Source organism: Amblyomma maculatum, chromosome 6 (genome assembly GCF_055883805.1).
Source record: "Amblyomma maculatum isolate TAMU_Amacu chromosome 6, ASM5588380v1, whole genome shotgun sequence".
NCBI classification, from domain to species: domain Eukaryota; kingdom Metazoa; phylum Arthropoda; class Arachnida; order Ixodida; family Ixodidae; genus Amblyomma; species Amblyomma maculatum.
The window spans coordinates 92,169,251-92,190,938 of NC_139349.1; the positions used below are offsets into that span (position 1 = coordinate 92,169,251).

General features: G+C 42.1%; 1 pseudogene; it reads right to left on the bottom strand.

The window, feature by feature from the left end:
- The window catches only part of LOC146186242 (uncharacterized), a 33,982-nt pseudogene that overhangs the window by 7,591 nt on the left and 4,703 nt on the right, over positions 1-21,688 (bottom strand).

The following is a 21,688-nucleotide window of genomic DNA, read 5'->3' on the forward strand; positions in this document are numbered from 1 at the left end:
AAATTATAGGCTTACCGATAGCTGCATATTGCGCAACTTAATTCTATGCAGCTAATAAAATGACACATTTTTAGCTGACATGGCGTTTTGTCGGCACTTACCTCGATCATGCTCAGAACCTTCATGATGAGGTCGCCATTGAATTCACCAGCTGGCGCATATATATATATCCATTTTACTCTCGGGATCTTACTTTATATCATTTTATGCATATGTATATGGTCCTATACCTAATACCCCTTGTCCGTTCTTATGCTGTTCTCATCTATTTTCTTCTAGCTGCAGCTCAGGTGTTTCATGCAGTCTTCAATACCATATCCTGGGGCAAGAAAAATGGTTTGCTTCCACTTATTAACATTATTAATTAAACCGTTAAGAAAAAGAAATAAAGAAAATAAGCTAATTATAACAGTAATGTTTACCATGTCTCTCACAGCAGCATTCATCAAAGCTGCATTTTTATTATGCCTGCTCTCATTCGATCATACCGTTCTAATTTAAACAATTCATTTTTTTTTTAACATGACAAAAATCTTGACCAGCTAGTTAAGCTCGTGAGGCTATTCTGGACCTAACTGGCTCTAGCTGGAACCAACTGAGGATTTTCCCATAAACTATACCCTAAATGGTGAAAATTTCTGCTTGATATAATTAAAAACAAAATCTCAGAACTGAAAGCATAACCCCATGCCCTTCATAAATTTAGCAGAACGTACAGTACCTGTAGCTTTCACGCCATGCATCAACTTTTCTATGCAAGTAAAAGCAATCGATGCATTCATTTTCTCGAAGAAAGCATGATATGCAGGGAAGACTTCGAAGTCATTAAAAATTCAAGTTTATTTATTTATTATGTACATTATTTACATTGAAATGAACACAATTGCATTACAGAGAACAAAAAAATGAAGCCATATGCAGGAATTAAAGACAGAGATGAACTATGCATGCAATAAAAAATGTGCCAGAAACAAACTCTAATTTCTAGATATATATAGTCTGCACTGTCTGTAAAAACCAGCTAAATAAAGGATAATTCGCACATGGCATACAGTGCGTGTGACTCAGGTGTATGCATAGCAATAATGGCATAACATGGTAAACACTCTTTTTTGGGGGGGGAGTATTATGGAGTGCTTTTCAATGCACACCATTGCCATCAGGTGCGCAGGGCAAAGACCTCTGCCGTATACATCAGCTAATTAACCGCTTCTTGTGGCAGCTGCACCCGCCTAGTCCTCACAAACTTCCTGATCCCATCCGCCCACCTTTCTGCCTCCCTCTGTGACGTTTGCCTTCTCTTGAAATGCAGTGCAGTTACCTTATAGCACCCATCGGCTAGCTTGCCTGGATTTGAAATGCCCTGCCATGTCCATTTCTTCTTGGTTTCAACCAGAATGTTAATAGCTCCCGTTTATTCCTGACCACTCTCTCTGCTCACTTACTGTCTTTTAGTGTTAAACCTATCGTTTTCTATATCAAAACTGTCTGAATTGTCTAAAAGTTCTGTTGAAACCTTTTTTTAACCTTCTCATCGCTGCCCAATAGGCAGTACCGAAAAGATACAGCTGTCACATATACTATTTACTTCTTGAGGTATACTACTGGGCAGCTGCCATTCACGATCTGAGAGCTAGTACCTGCCAAATGTACTCCGTCAATTTTATTTTTCTAAATATTTGACTGCCATCGAAGAGACAGGCGGTTGCTATACCTGTACTTATAAGACATATTTCCTAACCACTTCCAGGTCCCTGCTACCTATTGTAAACTCCTATTTGCTATCCTAGCCTGTTAAGTGTTACTTTCATTTTCTCCATATAAAATTTTAGCCCTATTGCTCTACCTTGCCTGTCTAAATTCGACCCCTGAGTTACTTTGCAAGGCACCATTATCAATGAATCACAGGTTACTGAGGCATCATCCTATACCCTTCAGTAAAAAAAAAAAAAAAAAAAAAAAAAAACTGCTGAATTATTTGGTGAAATGAGGGATAGGGCAAAACTGTGCCTTTTTAGGGAGAGGCTTCAGAGATTGACATTCCTTTACTGGCCAACTTTGTACATGCAAGCCAGAACTCTCTGGCACAGAACTGACTAGCCTTCTGAAAGCATAGTAAAAAAATAATTCGTTTCGGCGAGAACCTCCTCGTTATGACAATGATAAAAAATTGAAGTGCACTTTCCCCAACCTTCCACAATTTTTCTATGCATTTCTGAAGGCCCTGGAGGAACTGCTGGCTCAGACACTGCAGCCCCAGAGGTTTCTGTTGAGTCTTTCCTAACTGTTTATGGTCATGGAATGTTGACGCGGTCGATGCCTTCGCATCAAGCTCTGTTCCTTGTACTAACGGGGACGAAACTTTTCAGGACGCGTCATGGAATCGAAGACCAATGTAGCTGGTGTCAAACAGATAAAAGTTGGACCCGCATATATGCTGTGACATATATGCGGCACTTTACAGAAAAAAAAAAAAAACATTTTCTCATGTCTTGCAAATTTTTGCCGCCGATGAATATATGCATAATACTGCTTTTACAACATATATATTGTAACAGCAAATTTAATTAACATTATTAAGCTGCCGTCAACACCATTTTTAATATTTTCTTCCCACGCGCTTCAACAAAGAAATACTGAGTTCTTCCGAAATACCACGAAATACCGAGTGCATATGCATACGCGCACACGCACGCACGCACACACATATATATAGGGCCCCTGATATCATCCTTGAATCTATATGCATGTGCATGCAGATTTGTATATATAGTTACAAGCGGTTACAGAAAGGCTAAATTCCTAACGCTAGTTGAATGAAAAAAAAAAAAAAGAAAATCAGCTAGGTATAACCATCATCAATTTCAAATCTTGCACATACCGAGTTGTCATTCTTCCAGTATTCTTCGCCGAGGAAGCAGATTTTTGCAACTTCTTTCTCTACCCGGAAAGGCACGTCCATAAGAATTTTTCCGTCATATGATGAATCATGGAGAACCTGTAAAGAGGTATACGCATTTATCAGGTTCGTATAAATGACTCACACACACACACACACATACACTCTCTCTCTCTCTCTTTCGCGCGCACGCAAATAAATTTTGCGCAATCTTGCTACAATCGAAAAGCGAAATTATTGCTCTTATGTTCAGTATAAAGTTCACATTACAGCATTGCACAGTTTGCCTTAATGCTGTCGTGCTGCAGCTAAATGGCACAAGTAAAATCGAGTAATGCTTGCATGCGTATACACATACATATATTACTGGCTAGAAGCGCCGTCACTGTGAAAGGAACTTACCTTTGGGTGACGCATCGAACTCTCGTGAAGTCCGCACAGCTATACTTTACGTTGTCAGCCGAGATCTCCGACTTTTTACAATCTTCGCATTTCAGGTATCAATGTCAGTAGCCTCCCTCCTCATGTATGTCGCTGAGGTAGCGTCGTAAAATGGGCTCCTGACGCTCAGGAGCGTCACTCATGGTCGCGAGGAAACAGTGGAATGGATAGAGAAGATCGAGAGCGCGCGCGCGGATTGACGGCCGGAAGGAACGCGCGGAGCGCGATTTTTTATGGTATGTATTTCTTGCCGACGCCATGACGTCACTGATCACTTGAAAAGCGGAGGCCCCGCCCCTAGACCGATTTGGTGTGAATATAGCATCACCCGTGGTGGTGAGGCGAGAAGCGAAGCAGTTGCTTTTTAGTTTTGTTGCTTTTATTCTCAACACAGCGTCACGTGTTCGTAGTTGCTTGAGCCTGCCTGCGTTCCCTGCGACTCTGCGAGTCCGAGAAGACGACGACGGCGATTGCCGCACGAGTCAGCGTTCGTGCTCTTTGTCGTTGGTACTAATCGTTGGTACTAAGTTCGGTTGCTCTCAGCGATTATTTCATCGAGTGCGCTCATCGATGCCTCACTATGAAACGACTTCGTGAAAGTGTGAACTTCGGAATGAAACGGCGGATGGCTGGTCGTCGCGGTGGTGGTGTTCCAACGGATCCTTGGCGCCAAATTTCAGCCGCGCATGTAAGTGACGTTTTACATTTCGTTTTACGTGTTTTTCTCTGCTATTTAACTTGGCCTGAACATGTTTTGTTATTGCTTACGTCCTCGACGCTGCTTGTTTGTCTGTGAAACGGCCTCTGAGCACGACGTCTTGGATCCCAACCGGAGCATACCACTCCCTCAGTTCAGACTGGAGGAGCGGCGCATCCCAAAATTTTCAGATGGTCACGACCTTTTTGCGGGATGTTAATGGTGCATTTTTAGTCGTCTACGACGCTCACAAGCATATCCCGCGGTCGAAAGTATGCGTCGACGAGCGCTAACGCAGTCCCGGTGATACGCATTGACGTGTTTGCATGCCGCATTATTTTTGCTCGCTGCCTACAATCGATTTTGATCGTCTGTTGCTGCTTTACGGGAGCGTTGCCATAAATGCGGGAGAGCATGCAGGGTGATGGGTTAAGTTTACGGTTCTTTTTCCAGCAACCTGTACGTTCAAAGGAACGCGCGCTTGATATCCTAAAGTCACGCTTTCAGAACGCCGATTTAACCCCACAGTTTTGAGCTGATGGCGTCGAGACCAGAGGTGGGACCGAGCCAATTCGTGTACATGTATACTGTCGCAGTGACGCACGGTGCAGGAAAGACATTTCTCACGCTTTTTTTTTTTTTTTTCGCTGCAGGCTCAAGTCCTTCGTCTCGTCTGCGCAAGAACGTAGACTGTCGTTTCTTCAAAGAATTTGAAACTGGTCTCTGCTATCCGTGCTGGTAAGTCCAAAGCATTGTTTCCGTCCAGAAAGGGGCGTTTAAATTGACACGCGCACTTTTGTGGCACATATTGCTGATCACTGACATCTGCCTCAATGTATACTGCTTGGGATTCTCGTCGGAGAATATTTATGTCGCGTGCCATGTGTGTGTCTCCTAGCGTGTTGCCATTTTCGCTCATGCCGTGCAATATGGTGCACGCCCAGACAGTGACTTATCAATTGAGTTTCATTCTGTTTGAGGGCGTGTGCGAGTAAATAGTGTTATTTAACTTGCAGATCACTTATGTTAAGAACTAATAATAAATATTGGACTCGATCAAATCACTTAACAAGTGAAAAATCTGGGTTAGCTGGTGATCAGATGTCTTCAGCATTGAAGCAAACCATGTGTCACCCCTTCTCTGCTTTAAGACTGACGTTCTTTTTGTAATCGGTACATAAAAAGACCAGCGCAAAAAAAAAAAAATAATTACGGGGACAAAGGAACAAAAAATGACAGGACGGGCACTGAAATACGTTTTGTGTTCCTTTGTACCTGTTTTCTTTTTTTTTTTCGCTGGTCTTTTAGGGTGTAAGTATGAACCAACTGGCCCAAACAGCTATTTTGATTAAATGTGCTAATTTTCGTTAGCGAGCTAACGAAAATTTTTTATATCGCTAATATTTTTCATTTGGGGATTTGCTATAGTTTCTACTGAGCTATTTCCATTCTGAACTTTTCAGCCTCCTGACCCATAGAAAGGAGGCTATGCCTGACCAATAACAACACATTCTTTTCCTTCTGTAGTTTCTGTTGTCAGACATTGTGTTATACTCATTTCTACAATTCACCGGTACTGAGACATTCCCTCATTCAAGTTAATGTGTATTGTCATTGTGCTAGCAGTTTGTCATAAATCTGCTATTCTAGTTTATTTAAGCAGTTATTTCGACTGCAAAGAGGTGGCAGATATTGTTACAGATATATCTAGGAACAGGAGTTGTAGCTTTTCAGCTCATTGTCAAAATATTTGAGTCATTGTTTTGGCATGTGTGGTGCCATTATTTTTTGTACTATAGTTATGTATGTACTAATTACGAGTATCATGCTAATGTTATGAATGATACCTTTGCTGCAGCGTACCTGCCAGTAGCAGGAATACGGTGTAGAAGTGCTGTTACTCCTGCTTCTAAAGATCAACCTGCTTTCTTCAGCGCTGGACGACTACTTATGGCAAGATTTGTGTGGTATGTATTTTTCGACATAGCATTGTGGTCTGTTCATTGTTGCTTTATGTCTATCAAAGAGCATATTTTTCTATGCTGAGGAGCAATAGCCCTGGCATTACATTGATTTTGGAACCATTCAGTGCTATTGAGCAAGTTAGCAAGGGAGGAATTTTTTCAGTATGTAATCGATCTGAACATGTTGACTTCTTTTTATTGAGTGAGCTGTTAATGTATGCCTCTTTTATTTTTTTCTTCAAAACCTAATATTTAAATTGTTTGCACTTGGTTCTCAGCAGTAAGGTTATGTTCTCTGATGGGTGTAATTTTCAACAACTCACATGCTCTTATGTTGCTAGGTATGTCCACAATAGAATGAAACTAAAAATGAAGTACTGCAGGTGATATGTAATGGACGGTATTTTAGCACTTACAGCTTTATTGTTTCTTTTGTGTTCTTTATATTGTTTTGTGCCATTTGTACTCAGCGTATTTTCCTTGTGTTCCACCACTACCATTTAACAAATATATATATATATATATATATATATTCCCCCACCCCTTATGTCATGTCTATGAGCCTATAAAGGGAGAATGAATGAAATGAAATTTGCAGTACAATTAGAACTGGATTGTGCAGCACAGTGGACATGTCTGTGGTAGAGGATAATGGTTGAATGGCTAATCAACCAAAATTAACTTAACTTTTGCATTTTAATTTTAGGGGACAGTATTATATACCAGAAATGAGGGTCCCCAATATTATAGGTGAGCCCAGTTCTTAATTTTTCTTAAAGAGCAATGTAGTTCAGAATATTGAACAAGGAAAGGCATATTTGAAAACTATTGTCTTGCTTTCCCACAGTGCATGTAAAAAATGTTGCTGCACTTGGTATTGTTGCCAGAATCATGTTAGCTTCTTCTGCATCATCAAAAACACAAAATATGTCTATATTATCTGAATAAGAAATGTCACCAACACCCTTTTTTAGTTATGTAATGTGGAAAAACCAACTTACAAAGCTTTTAATGGAATATTTTTGATGCTCATTATGTTAGACCACATAGATGATTAGGAGGGTTTTAGGCCTAGGCTCACTCATTAATAGCCTTCAATTTTGCAGTTTTCACATTGCCTCTTATAAACAAAAAGAATCCTGAAGCTGTACCAGGTACCCAAAGTCCACATTGCTGCACAACCCACCGGCAGAGACTGCACGGGTGTCTCTTCATAGTTTATGATTTGCAATCTGCAAAGGTAAAGAACATAATCTTCGAGAAATTTGTTGTAAACACTTTTTAATAATCATTCTTGTATAATATTGGTCAGCATTTACAATTTCATTAGTTAGGAATCTAAAGAGATAAGCAGTGGACAGTTCTGGCAAATTGCAGTTTATGAGAAATTTTATTCCTGCTGCATGTGCTGCGAGCATTACATGAGGCAGCAATACATAGAATCTCAAGCTTTGTGGTTTGTTCAAGGAATTAGGGGTATTGAAGTGTATTGTTTTTTGCCTCCTGAGCAAGATAATGTAGTTTTGAAGTGAAACGGCAGTCTTGAGAAGTTTTTGGCATCGGCATAAGCTGATGTGTGGTGCGAAATTAGCAATGAACTTATGTAAAAGTTGCATTTTATTGCCATGCTTTACATAATTCTGCATCTGTGACATCACTGCAGTAATGCACATGTGCAGAATGTGCTTTGGATGTGCCTTGCTATCATTGCTCTTTTAGCATGAAATGTTCCATCTTTTAGAAGTGGTATTCCGCATTTTATAAGGCATAGCCTCTGTGGTATATTCATGCCTTTTCCCAGAAATGTAAACTGCACTAAAGGCAGAAACAATAGAATGGCCTTAGACATACCCCTTCAGGAGTACCCTCCCCCCCCCCCCCCCCAAAAAAAAAAAAAGAAGAGATTTGCAGTTGTCACTTGTGATGGATGATCAGATGACTAAAGACAGTGTAGTCTCAGGAAAACATTAACACTATAGGCAACATAAGATAATGTCATGAAGGACCAGAGACATTGTTTTCTCGGAGGGTGAGACCATAGTGACTAGAAACAAGACCACTGGTATGGTCAGGTGTGAAAGCAAACTATAATGTTTGGGTGTTGGAGTGGAAACCAGCAAACAACAAAGGGAAAGTGAAGGTGATAAAACATAGTTTAACATAAAAAGCTAATGATAAAAAAAGGAGAACTGCACATATGAACGAGTAGAGGGAGGGGTTTTTTAAATCACATCTTTTGCCTTTATTAAGCTAGCTTCTATTTTATCAATATGTTTTCATTCATATTTCTTTAAATGACCCTCTGGGTAGTCCAACATCAGTGATGCCTATGGCTTGACCCTGCTCCTAACAAGAATATGTCTCATTGTATATTGTGTCTTATTGAGCATATTGTCAATTTTTTCTGAGATTGCAATGTGCTAGTTGTCTATGTGTGTGTTAGTGGCACAGGTAAAGCTCAGATTTGGAGAATTTTCATTGATCTATATATAGTGTGAGTTCACAGTTCTCATTATATAAACACTTGGAAGCCTGTACTGGTGCACTATTTCCATCTGTCTTCCTTTTTACTTGCCCTTTGTGCAGTGTTATTTTTATATGTGAATTAATTACTCCATAAGCATGTTTTGTGAGACTTTCTTCGTGAGTAACCGATTACAAGTTCTCTTTTCTATGCAGGTCAAATACGTGGTACATCCCTGCCCTGACTGTGCGGAGAAGATTATCCACTCCCTTGCTGCAACTTCGGTGTATAATGAGGTGAAATAAACACCATGGTATGTTATCTTAACCGATTGTTCTGTAAATTCTTTTTGTTCACTCTGCAACATAACTTACGGCTTGAACACAACATGACACAGCCTACCTCACCTGAAACATTGCTCACTGTCACACTCCAGACGACACAAAGATATTGCAATGTTTCAACATAATCTTTCCTTCCAGAAAATCTTGAAATGTATTGGTTAGCTTTATTCCTGCTTCCAGTGACCAAGTTTACGATGCAGATTGGTAATAGTACTCTTGTGTGGATAGCATATATATACCACAAGATGACGCTTAGATACCCTATGTAATATGGCATTACTTTAAACTGCTTGGAGGGCAACGTTATCCTTCTCCTGGTGGTATAAGCTTGCGCCATAAAGGTGCAAAACTTTGCGCTCTTTGTCGTAATATAAATTTATACTCTAAAATGGTAACTTTGCACCTGTACATACAGGATAAGTTCACGTTGTCAAGGTGCAAACTTACACCTTTGATGCAAGGGTATGCTTATGCCATCGACAGAATAAAACATAGGCCTTTATGAAAGGTGCAACGTTATGCCTATGTAGAATACAGTTACACTGCTTGTGAAGTTGCAAGTTTATGCTACCAGAAGCGTAATGTTACACCATTGACATCACACCTATACTGTGGCGGTGCCGGCCACAGAAAAGACAAAAAGCTTTACAAGGAGAAAAAGGCAGTGTCTGCTTACAGAAGCTTAGCCTACTCCAAGAGCACAGGCTAAAACATGGTTGTGGCCCATTTGCGCTCTGCTAGGTACCGATATAAAATTTATATATCTCTCGCCCTCCCTCCATCACTACTGTATACGGGCGGAGGGACATGCATGTTACTGAATAACATGTTTTTACTGACTTTCCAGGCTGATAAGAAAGAGCCTCAAACATGCTTTTTTGTGGGTGTTAATGTTCTAAATAAACGTACACTCTCCCAATTTTTTAACGCGAACGCGTGAGCGTCGACCACCATGTGAATAAAAGCCGTATAACTGAGCACTGCGGCGAAATCCGGGAAAACGCGCGCATGGACCCTGCGAACAGTCCGGTACAGCTTTAATGCGCCAGGCTATTACGGGAATATGACTTAACCCCACCTTTGTTTTCTGTGTTTTCGTTTTGTTCGTTATCACTTTTTCTCCCTCTTTGTAGATGTCCCTGGGTAAAGATTAGGACAGGAAACGTGGTACCACCTTCTTTCTTGCAGGAAAGCATAGTGTGAATTGATAAGCAAAATAATCTGATGAGACGTCATTGCTATCGTGATTTACGGTGTGCAACGACTTTCAACCTCTTTCCAGTGATGGGAGCAAACAAATCCGTTCACAGCCTTTGTTTTGCCTTTGTTAACGAGAAAAGCAATAAAATTTATTTCTGGTCGGATCGATATTGGCGAGGCGTATAACTGTTCTTTTCAAGCTGAAAGTTTCTAATCATCAGCCGGACTTGCAGTGGCAAGGTCCTCTGCAGCGGCAGGAAAGTGCTGCGTGAACCATAGGAAATCTAGAGGAAAAAAAAATCCTGGTACGCATGTAATGCAAGAACCAGTTGGTGTTGGCTCAATTTCGTTACCACTTAAACCTTTATTTTCAACCTAATAACAGCGTTAAAAAAAATAAAAAGAAGAAGGATTGAATCGTCGAAGTTGGTAAAATATATACAAGCAGGTTTAATGGCACTTTGAGAAAACTTATTTACATGAAAAAAAAAAAAGGGTATATCAGCAAAATGGCAAGCGTTAAGAGTTCATAGCGAGAAGCGTCTGGATGAGCCGTTTACCCAGGGCTCAGAGCCTCATTTCGTTCTCTGCAACGTCCTTAAATCCCCTACGTCCAGCCCCTCTCTGAAGATGCTGACCAATCAGTTCCAGGGCACACCCCTCAGATATCGGCAACCAATCGAACACATCACTGCACTGATGGTCTGATGCACTGACTGGTCCAGTATTGTTTCGTCGGGCGAGGTCACTTGTTGTCGGGTTGAGCTTGGGAACGGCGAGGAGGTAAATTTCGATTCTTCTGCAAAGATCCGCTATGTTGGTTCCGGCAAGTGGATTTCCTTCTCAGAAACCCAAGTGTACGTGAGCGCCACGAATACTGCACCCAGCATTGTCCCTTTCCGGCAATTGCAACTTTTTCCTGCATTCACGGGAAATCCTCTAATAGCCGTAATCCTCATTATTCTTCTTGACGTTCCCTTGACAGGGCCAACTTGGCAGTTGTAGGGTCACGACAAAGCAAAGCATGCTCACACAAAAAGATTCATGTGAACTCGCTCACTTAGAGCCCTTGCACCAACAGCACATATCAATACCATGCCCTTAGGCGCACAATAGTGAGCGCAAGCGCGGACCATACACGGTCACAAAAGCCGACATATCAATGCCCAACCATGTCACCAGCAAACTACTATCTGCTAGAGGCGTGCGTGCCAAGAGGAAGAATTTAAGAACGAAGCCCGTGCTGGCAGCCGCCGGTAGCTGCGTCTTTAAACGCGTGCTCCAAATGGCCTTACACATATTTCTCATGTATCCAACTAGAAGGAAAACAAGTGTTCAAAATGCACTCAGACTCTTCACAGTGGAGTACCTCTTGATCATCGGAGCACTGCGCATATAAATTACTACTCGACAACGGCATACTGACGCCCCATATTCATAATGTTGGCGACGTGTATATATTACGCTGAAAGTTTCGCACATTAGGTACTTAACGTATATATATTTTCTTATACAATCTAAAAACCAGTAGTAAGCAAATACGCATGATAGTACACAAGCTGTCATGACGTTTTGAAAATTGTGGATTACATACTTGTAAGCACGCACGTGCGCAAAATGAGACTACACACACACACACACACACACACACACACACACACACACACACACACACACACACACACACACACACACACACACACACACACACACACACACACACACACACACACACACACACACACACACACACACACACACACACACACACACACACACACACACACACACACACACACACACACACACACACACACACACACACACACACACACACACACACACACACACACACACACACACACACACACACACACACACACACACACACACACACACACACACACACACACACACACACACACACACACACACACACACACACACACACACACACACACACACACACACACACACACACACACACACACACACACACACACACACACACACACACACACACACACACACACACACACACACACACACACACACACACACACACACACACACACACACACACACACACACACACACACACACACACACACACACACACACACACACACACACACACACACACACACACACACACACACACACACACACACACACACACACACACACACACACACACACACACACACACACACACACACACACACACACACACACACACACACACACACACACACACACACACACACACACACACACACACACACACACACACACACACACACACACACACACACACACACACACACACACACACACACACACACACACACACACAACCACGTACGCCTCGGCTTTTCTATGAGTATTGGGAAGCAAAGGGTAAAAGTTTGTTTGGATTGGAAATGAAATGCTGCAGCGCTGTGACAAAAGTAAAATAATTTTTCAAAATGCTCTGTCCAAATGATTTACTTCAAGCTTGCTTACAATAAAAGAAAATTAACTTTCTTTTTTGTTTATTTGACCTTACCTTGTTTTTATCGTGCTTAATTTGCAGATATCTACAAGTGGTCCTCATCAGCTTCCGCATGGCTTCGGGATTCCTTTTCGAGCGGCGACAATTCTACACTTCAGCGCCACGCAGCGGCGGCCTCGGCTCCGGAAAAATTAAATACAGTCGATCACGCACTTGGGGCGCCTAAATGCACAATGAAGTGTGCTTTCCGACCTCTCCGTTTGAGTGCGCACTTCTTAGGTTTCCCCTTTCCGGCGACCAAAGGACGAGGGGGAAGGTCTTTAATTTATCTCTGCCTCGTCCCAATCAGATCCGCACGCCGCTCTTTCGTCCTCTCCCTTTTTTTCCTTTCTTTCCCGCGAGCTCTCAGATTCCGCGCGTGCGCCCCACTATAAGGAAAATAATAACGAAAAAGTGGTAAACACATGAAACAGCACGACTGTCAGCCGAATCGGAATCGGAGACCCGGCGCGCAATTGCGCCATTCGATTACTCGCAGAGTAAACATACTCTCGCGTTTCCCGCTCCCAAAGCTTCCCGAATATACTCCTTATTATCCTGATCCAATTAAGTCAAAGCGACGTCTCCTTCCTTTTCTGCCATTCTCGATTCCACTCCGTCGCTGTCTAGAAGCTGGCGTAGCGTCTTCATCCGTTCCTTTAGATTCTCTTCGCTGGGGCAGTCGCAAAGGGGAAAGAACAGAAAAAATGATGTAGGGAACACGAGAAAGCACTAGGAAGCCTGCGAAACGTAGGTGAGCCATCGTGTAGTGCCCATTCCGGTTCTTAGTTGGCTTCTCCCACAGGACACAGACTTTCGCGATCAGCGTAATTGGCTCGCGACATCGGTATGTCATCAGCAACGAAAATGGTTACGTATTGCGTCACTAAAGCCCTCATGCAGCTCGCCAACTGATGTTGCCGCTTTCGTAACGATTCTCAACGGAGCCAATTTCATTTCATTTATACGCCTTGGTAGCTCAGGTTACGATGTCCTGCTACTGGCTTTATGGCTGTCCGCAAATGCGCTCTGTCCGGTCTGCAGCGACGAATTTAAACAAATTAAAGGAGGAAATGCTCACGTGCCAATATATTAGTGCACTCTCAAAAACTTTACGTGTCGAAATTAATTTAAAAGCTTCACTGCGCTATGACCTAAGGTCCCTATCTCGTTTTTGCCGCGCAACAGCTCATCAGTTACTAGATCGCTGATGAGGACAGGCAGACTTCTTCATTTTGCCAGCGAATACTATGACCGGACTGGAAAAGAAACTGAAAATGAAAGCGCAAGCCTCCGAGCAACTTCGTATCAGAGGTAGGCGGGGTGATGCCAGCCTATTTGAACAACGCAATGCGGCCTTTTCTTTTTCGAAGATGGTAGTTTAAACTAGAAAATAAGCCACCGCTGCATCATTGCATCATTCCATACATAATGGTGTGCCAAAAGTGAGCCTTGCAACGACTATAAAATTACTCTAGAGACTATAGCGAGAGATGCATAAAAATTTCTAAAGATTTATACGTGTTACTTCACCGCACGCGAATATATGCGTTCAGTAAAATATATGAGAGAGCTGTTTAATGTTAGAATGTCTTCGATGGTTCGTTTAGTTCATGTTGTTGATCGACTTCAGAGCGTTACTTGCTTCCTGTATCACTGAATAAGCACTGTATACCCGTTTCCTTGGAAGAAAAAAGATCATTGACACAATTGTTTATCAGCCTATCAGTTAATCAGCGTTTGAAATTATACGCTAAAGTTTAATGACCAATCTCAATTATTGTTTCAACCTCCTTCATATCATTTTTCCACGCGTTTTTCATTCTAGTAGCAACACTGTGATACATCTTAAGATATATTTCGAAATAGAGCATGTTTTTCAGCGCCAACTACGTCAAGGTTATTATTTATTGCTATCTATATTTTCTCTCTGACATGGTAATGGCATCCATACGCTTTTTTTTTTTTCACCTGCCAGGCAACCTTTAACGAATGCTGGAAAGCCTACTTCGCATACCGCATAAGTTAGCTGATTGGGCGAATCGTTTATTCGTGATGACTATATCGCTGAAAAACACTGACAGCGCGAAGGAGGCACCAAGTGCACTAACTTTCAACTGATACTGTACTGAATGCATGTTCACCTTTCTATGCACTCTGAGTGTATCAATCAGATATCCCGAAACTATATCCCTTTGGACCAGACATTATAACTTTCTTTAATTTAGCAATAATGACGGCATTCATTCTCACTCAACTTCTGCAATTGTTAGCTGTCTTGCTTTCATGATCTCCCGCGTTAGCGGTTTCCTAATTATTTAAATTGATTGAAATTCTTTAAAGCCAGGAGCACATAAACTAGGCTTGTATTCTGAACAATATTCGAACTGGTTGCCTTTACCAATTGCAAGGTATTTGTTTGGCCTGCACAAATGTAGCACATGACAGAGGCAGGGAACAAAGAGCTTCTTCTATACAGTCAACAGATTTCTTCCTGTGCTTCTTCCTGAAGTTTTAGTTTTTGTGTTGTCCGTGTTTTTGAGTGCTACAGTCTTTAACATACCTCCTTGTTGGAATTTTATTCCCCTGATGCGTAAGTCCTGTAATTCGATTCACTGTATCTGACTTTTCACGGACATTTTACTGTTGACGAGGGAGATGAACTATACGTTCTGCATCAGAATTATTGTATTTCAAGACTGTACATATTTATTTCCTGTACAATGTTGTCTGCCCTGCTTTCCAGACTGAGTTCTACAGTCCAATAATAGAATGGATGGGCCCATTGAAACTTACTTTTTTGTAATTTATGAATTGGTTATAATGGTAATATAGGTGCTCCTGCTAGTCGTAGCTTCGTGTTACTCGCACCAATGATTTATAATGGTATTGATCCGAAAAGCTCCCAAATAATTCTTCTAGTCATCCGTGTGGGTACCTCCACATTACCAGTTCGTGGTACCTTTCTTAGTAACATTTCTCGCTTATGAGTTTATGTACGACCGAAGCTTAAAAATGCCGGTGGTATCTTCGATCCACACTAATCATAGACATTGAATTATTAAGAGTCTTACCCATTGGTTGATATTCTTAATCCTTTTTGTTTTCACAAGCGTGTTATAAGGCATACGTAAGCAATCATATAAAACGCTTTTTTTTTTTTTTTTTTTTTTTTTTGCAGAAACCGGAGAAGGCTCCTGCTCTTTTTGTTGTCAGTCTGCCACTTGCAAAATTCCTCTAGCCTCTCTGCCCTGAAATCCCAGTTACAACTTCTTCCTCCCATGTCACAGCTGAATTTCACGTATCTACCTTTATAAGAGTTTTTATTATATTTATTGCGCACTTCGCTACAGTCAACCCATCCACCAGAGCAGCGAAGTTCGCAGCATCTCCCCACTTGCCAGCACGATATTGTTTCACTAGTCATACTTCGTGCTTACAGCTGTAGAATATAAAGGCTTTCCCAGCCGTATAGCACTTATCCATGATCCCTCTTGTTTTAAGGCTTCCATCGAAAAACCTCTTTCGTCGTCACCATGCTTGCCACACAAGCCAGCATCAGAACCCATTTTATATATATATATATATATATATATATATTTATATATATATGTGTGTGTGTGTGTGCGTGTGTGCGTGTGTGTGTGTGTGCGTGTGCGTGTGCGTGTGCGTGTGTGTGTGTGTGTGTGTATGTGTGTGTGTGTGTGTGTGTGTGTGTGTGTGTGTGTGTGTGTGTGTGTGTGTGTGTGTGTGTGTGTGTGTGTGTGTGTGTGTGTGTGTGTGTGTGTGTGTGTGTGTGTGTGTGTGTGTGTGTGTGTGTGTGTGTGTGTGTGTGTGTGCTGCAATGAAATTGAACTGAAAATAAAACCTAAATCATTATTTCAGGCTCACTGTCTCCATGATGAACACAACAACCAAGGGTTAAGCGTAATTGTAAAATAAAGGTCGCATTTTCAACAAGAACACCAGCTGCGGCTGTGCTTAGCCGGATGCCATCTAACGCCTCATTTATAAGAAGCGTCTGCCGTGTATAGTTGCAACCAATGAGCATTCACCAGGTGGCCTTAAAAAACGCCGGTGTCTAGCTCTCGCCTGGAAGTCATCATCTTGATCATTTAGGAATTCCCGCACTGCCAGCACCAATTTTACACGAAACAATGCCTTCATGTCTCCCAGCCTTCGAAATTGTTCATTATCATCTCTCTTTCTCGCTGAAAGGTACGTATTTACATGTGAATAATTCGATAACAAAAATAAAAAATAAGATTACGGTTATAACGCGAGCTCTCGATCATAAGTGAAATCATAACTTTAACCATGCGCGATCTGATTTAACACAACGTGAAGCGTCACAGACGACGCGTCCGATGCCGTTGTCACTGAGGGGCCTGCAGTCCCCCACCCCACTGTCATCCGTTGCTGTACTGTGCCACTATCAAGTCTTCCCTCACGGCCATTTATTTTTTTCACCTCCCCTCGTAATAAGACACTGTGGGTGCCAAAAAATTGGTTTCACCTCAAAACTTGCCGGCTTAGTGGTAGAGCTATCTTGACGAGCAGCGGAAAAAACAGACAAAAAAAATATTTGCGCTATATTCGGAACCTGGTTTCAAACATAGCGCGAAGTGCGTTATCAATAAGGCGGATCTTAGGAACAAAATGCGCGTTACAATGGTGTAAATACGGTAATCTGTCCTCCCTGTTGATAACCGTTCCATGAAGCACTCACCCGTGAGGACTAGCATGAGCACTTTGGTGACCCGACGCAGAGTCGTCGTCAGCGAACTCTCGGCACTGCCAAAGTACGTCGTCGGCTCACGTCACCTGAGTAATGATGAGCGCCGCGGTGCCGTCGCGAGAGATGTTCCACTGGCGTCGACTGGCGCCATCGGCGTCTTTCGAGCCCACGTCCGGCACCACGGGGATATACCCATTGCGCATCCACTGCACGCTGCCGCCGGGTGTCCCCAGGAAGCACAGAATGCTCAAGCGCTCGCCGGGGTTCACTACCTGTGCGAGAACACCATACAGCGTTCGTTAAGCGAAATAATATGGTCCCAATGTAAGTAGAAAGTCAGAAGTGTAAAAAAAAAAAAAAATCCTTCCCAGCAACAGGGTTTTTGAGCTCTCGGACCACTTAAAACCTTGTAAGTATTGAAGACCCACTGAAAACCTTTCTCAGTATCAGTGTCGGCAGACTTTACAACTGTCATGAGTGTAATGCTATCCCACAAGAAGTCCTACACATACAGATTGGCGAGGAATTTGATGATATATCTTCGTATATCAAAGGGCTTTAGGTCGGCCTGGTATGCTCCGCAACCGTGATCACTGCAGCCCTGGACTAAGGCATCCACCCGTTGAACTGAACGACGAATATTCTCCAGAGCCACAAAACTGTTTTTTACTGTGATATTTTTTTTTTTCTGTATCACAATTGTAAACGGTACACTGCAGGATGTCGAGCCTGCCACATTGCGGAACATGGAATATTCATTGTGAACGGAAAAGAACAAAATTAGCAGTGTCCATCGTTGTTACTTTGGAGCAGTCGGAGAGCGTTCTATTATTATTATTAACATTTTATGTACCAGTTTTCCTGCTCTGAACCTCGCAGCTTTCGCTTCACGCTGTTTCAATCTTTGATAGTTCAAATAAGCAAAAAAGAATAAATTAAGCGCGTCCACATCGTATTAAAACCCATTATGATGATGATGATGACGACGACGACGACGACGACGCGGATTATGATGATAATGTGGTGCATTTCATTGGCAGCACATTAACAAATACTTTTTATACGCGCTGACTGCTCCAGACGCGATAACTGATGAGGTCATATATGCAAGAAAGTGAGCTGTTAAAAATTCAACTACTTCAGTGAGTTGGTGGCGAGTGGTGACTTCATTCTATTTAACCCTACATTGAACATATGCTTCACACGGAGAACAGACAAAAAAATGCTAACCATGCCGAGGCCATACGTTTTTTCCTGAAAAAATTTATAACGTTAAAATACATTACCATGTAGTAGTGACGTAAACCTACATATTCGAGGATCCAGTCGTGAAGATGGGTTTGCATCCTTTTTTCGCATTTCGAGCATAGACGGTGCGAACCGGTTAAAAAGCGTTTGCAGCTCTGGTGAGGTTCTTTGTTTTCTTTGTCAAACTTTAGGGAAAAAGAAAACTGGTGTTAATTATATAGAGTTATTCTAAAGTGCCATATCAGATTTCTTACGGCCGTGCTGTTATGTGTCAACTAAATCCGTGACGCCGATCCTAAACAGTAGACCTTGAAACATCATCCATCCGCTTGACTTTCTGCCGTCCCTAATTTGCGATTAGGTACCTTTAGCAACCCTGGACATTTATTTTAGGCTTAGCTTGACTGGTAGGTGCAAGGAACGCACACACACGCATACAGTTATCATTACGTGATATAGCCTAAGTAAATGAAATGACACCCCTTTTACAAAACCGCTTTAGCAAAGTGGCTACCAACAACGGTTATTGAAAAAATTAAAAATTATTTCCCAGGGAAAGGCTTTCAAAATAAGCGAACAGCACAACACCGTTGCACTTCAAAAAGACATATCTGCGATGCACCATATTTTTTTATTTTTTTTTTACGTAATATACACTTTCAGAAAACTGTGCCTTGAATACGTCTGCCAAAGACAGTTATCGCAGCTTAATTGCTTCACCCTTTGCACTGCTTCCGGGACATTATTCACTTCATCTTTTGTAACGCGGATTATACAACTGCTTTGCATTCTGCAACTCTCATTATCGTCCTGGCTACATTGGACATTTTACACACCTGTGAATAACGTCTCGACTACGTTAATTGGCCTGTATACATATCGATAATGAAAGTGCTCTGCTCGTTTATGACCGAGTACCTGTAATTTTTGCGTATGCTTTCTTTCCTCTTGACCGTCTTTAGGCTAGCGTTGCATTACTTAGAGAATAGAGGCTCGACTTGCAGCCCACTATACTCCCTTACGTCCTTTCTTTTGTGCTTGTAAACTATCTTTGAGCACGTCCTCGTATACTGCTAGCTTTATGGAGCTTCAGATTTTCATATATCACTAAAAGAGAGACTCTGAAACTGACAATTACAAAGGCAATAAAAGATATGAGCAAATATGAGCACGTCCTGCGACACGCAGTCACATGCCACGATAACCGTACATATATTTGTATTAAGCATAAAGCGCTTTTAGCACCCATTTTCGGCACTGAGAAGGACGAACACAGTGTCGAACCGGAGGAGAACACGAAAGCAAAGCTAAAAGAGGCTTTGTGTTTTTATATGTCATCCCTATAGTTGCATTCAAGATGGGCTGCCTCTGAACACAGCAGCACAAGTGGTGTTCTTTGTCCCGTGAAGAGCAAAGACAGAGCGACTCTGTTTTGCAGCCCCATGCAGCGCATGGGAATTTATGACGTATCTTGAGGAGCGAGGGGACAATGCTGCATAAATTGGTGCCCTTACACAACGCGCATAGCACTGAGACTATATATATATATATATATATATATATATATAACCACAGATCTTGCGGCGTCATTCATCGCCATGACCAGTAACGAGTTCTTACCATGTCACCTCTCGACGGCGTGCGCGACAAGAGATGTCCAGCGCACTGTCTAATGCACCGTAATCAACATGCTTACCTCTTCCCTCTATTACGGGAGAGGCAGTGATTTTAACTTGCTTGTTTCCAGGAGGCGCAGGCAGAATATCATTGCCACACCTCCCTCTTCTTTTCCTTTTAGTGTTTCCTACAAAAGCACGGAATCGACTCCTATATTCTCACTCAGACTGCACCTTGACGTCGTTGTCACTACTGCGTTCATATGTAATGTTACTTTCATAGTCCGTGAACTTGCGGTGCCGGGTGCAGGTAGCCGAAACGCCACGCCGAATGATATGTTTTTTTCTTAAGTACAGACGAAGAGGGACGTGAGGACGAATACCTTTTCCGGCGGCTCGACGCTGTTGGCTGCCGAGCCTCGTGAGCATGGCGACGCTGACGTTGCCACCGAGAAGGAGGCGCATATCACAGCGACCAGCAGCGTTTGCGAGCTCCTTGCTCCCGATGTCGATCCTGACAAGAAGATAAAGAAAAAGAGACGCTATTGTTAAGATCTGCTGCGCAGTGTCTTGTTGAAGCAACTCAGTAAAGCTAGGCTCGTCGGCAAAGCTCGCGAATCAGCGATGCCTATTAAAGCCTTGCTTTAGCCATAAAGCCTAGAGTTCGGTCATGAAATCAATCTAATACTGCACATTCTTGCGCTGCTCATAACTACCATCTACCACAGCTGAAGCTCTCTGGGTTCTTCCTGTGGGTGCTACCTCGGTCGCGCATTTTTTCCAATCTTGCCGTAACTTTATCGTATAGGCATTCGTCGCATCTCTCTCTAACTTTCTCTCTCTGTCACCCTCTCCCCTTTTTCCTCGTGTCCGCTAGAAGTAAAGAGGAAGATTTCCCTCTCTCCGCATTGCGACCTGTTACTCCTGGCAGGTAAGCAATTTAATTCCTTTGCCAACTGTCTAACATGGCTAGCGGCAATTCACAATTTTATTTACGTGAGCATAGTCTCGCATACGTTTAAGGTGCTTTATGGAGTCGTATATCCCTCCAAAATTTTGGCCATGGAACTGATAACAACAACAACAACAACAACAACAACGACAACAACAACAACAACAACAACAACAACAACAACAACAACAACAACAACAACAACAACAACAACAACAACAACAACAACAACAACAACAACAACAACAACAACAACAACAACAACAACAACAACAACAATAATAATAATAATAATAATAATAGTAAAAGGAACAGAACAGCACTCACCAGCTTGTAAACACAGGATGACGATTTGTATGCAGATCGTTGGGTGAATTTAGTTGATTATTTACCTATAAAAAATATGCAAAATATTTGCTCAGTTTGATGCTATGAGAGACGCCGTAATGGAGGGCTAGAAATGTATTCAGAAAGCTGGAACAAATCTAAGAACAATACAGTTGTACGTAAAAAGAAACAAGGGTTGAACAAGGCTATAATTTCGACACAAGTTTTCCCGAAAATTATATTTTTGAAATTTTTCAATGAACGC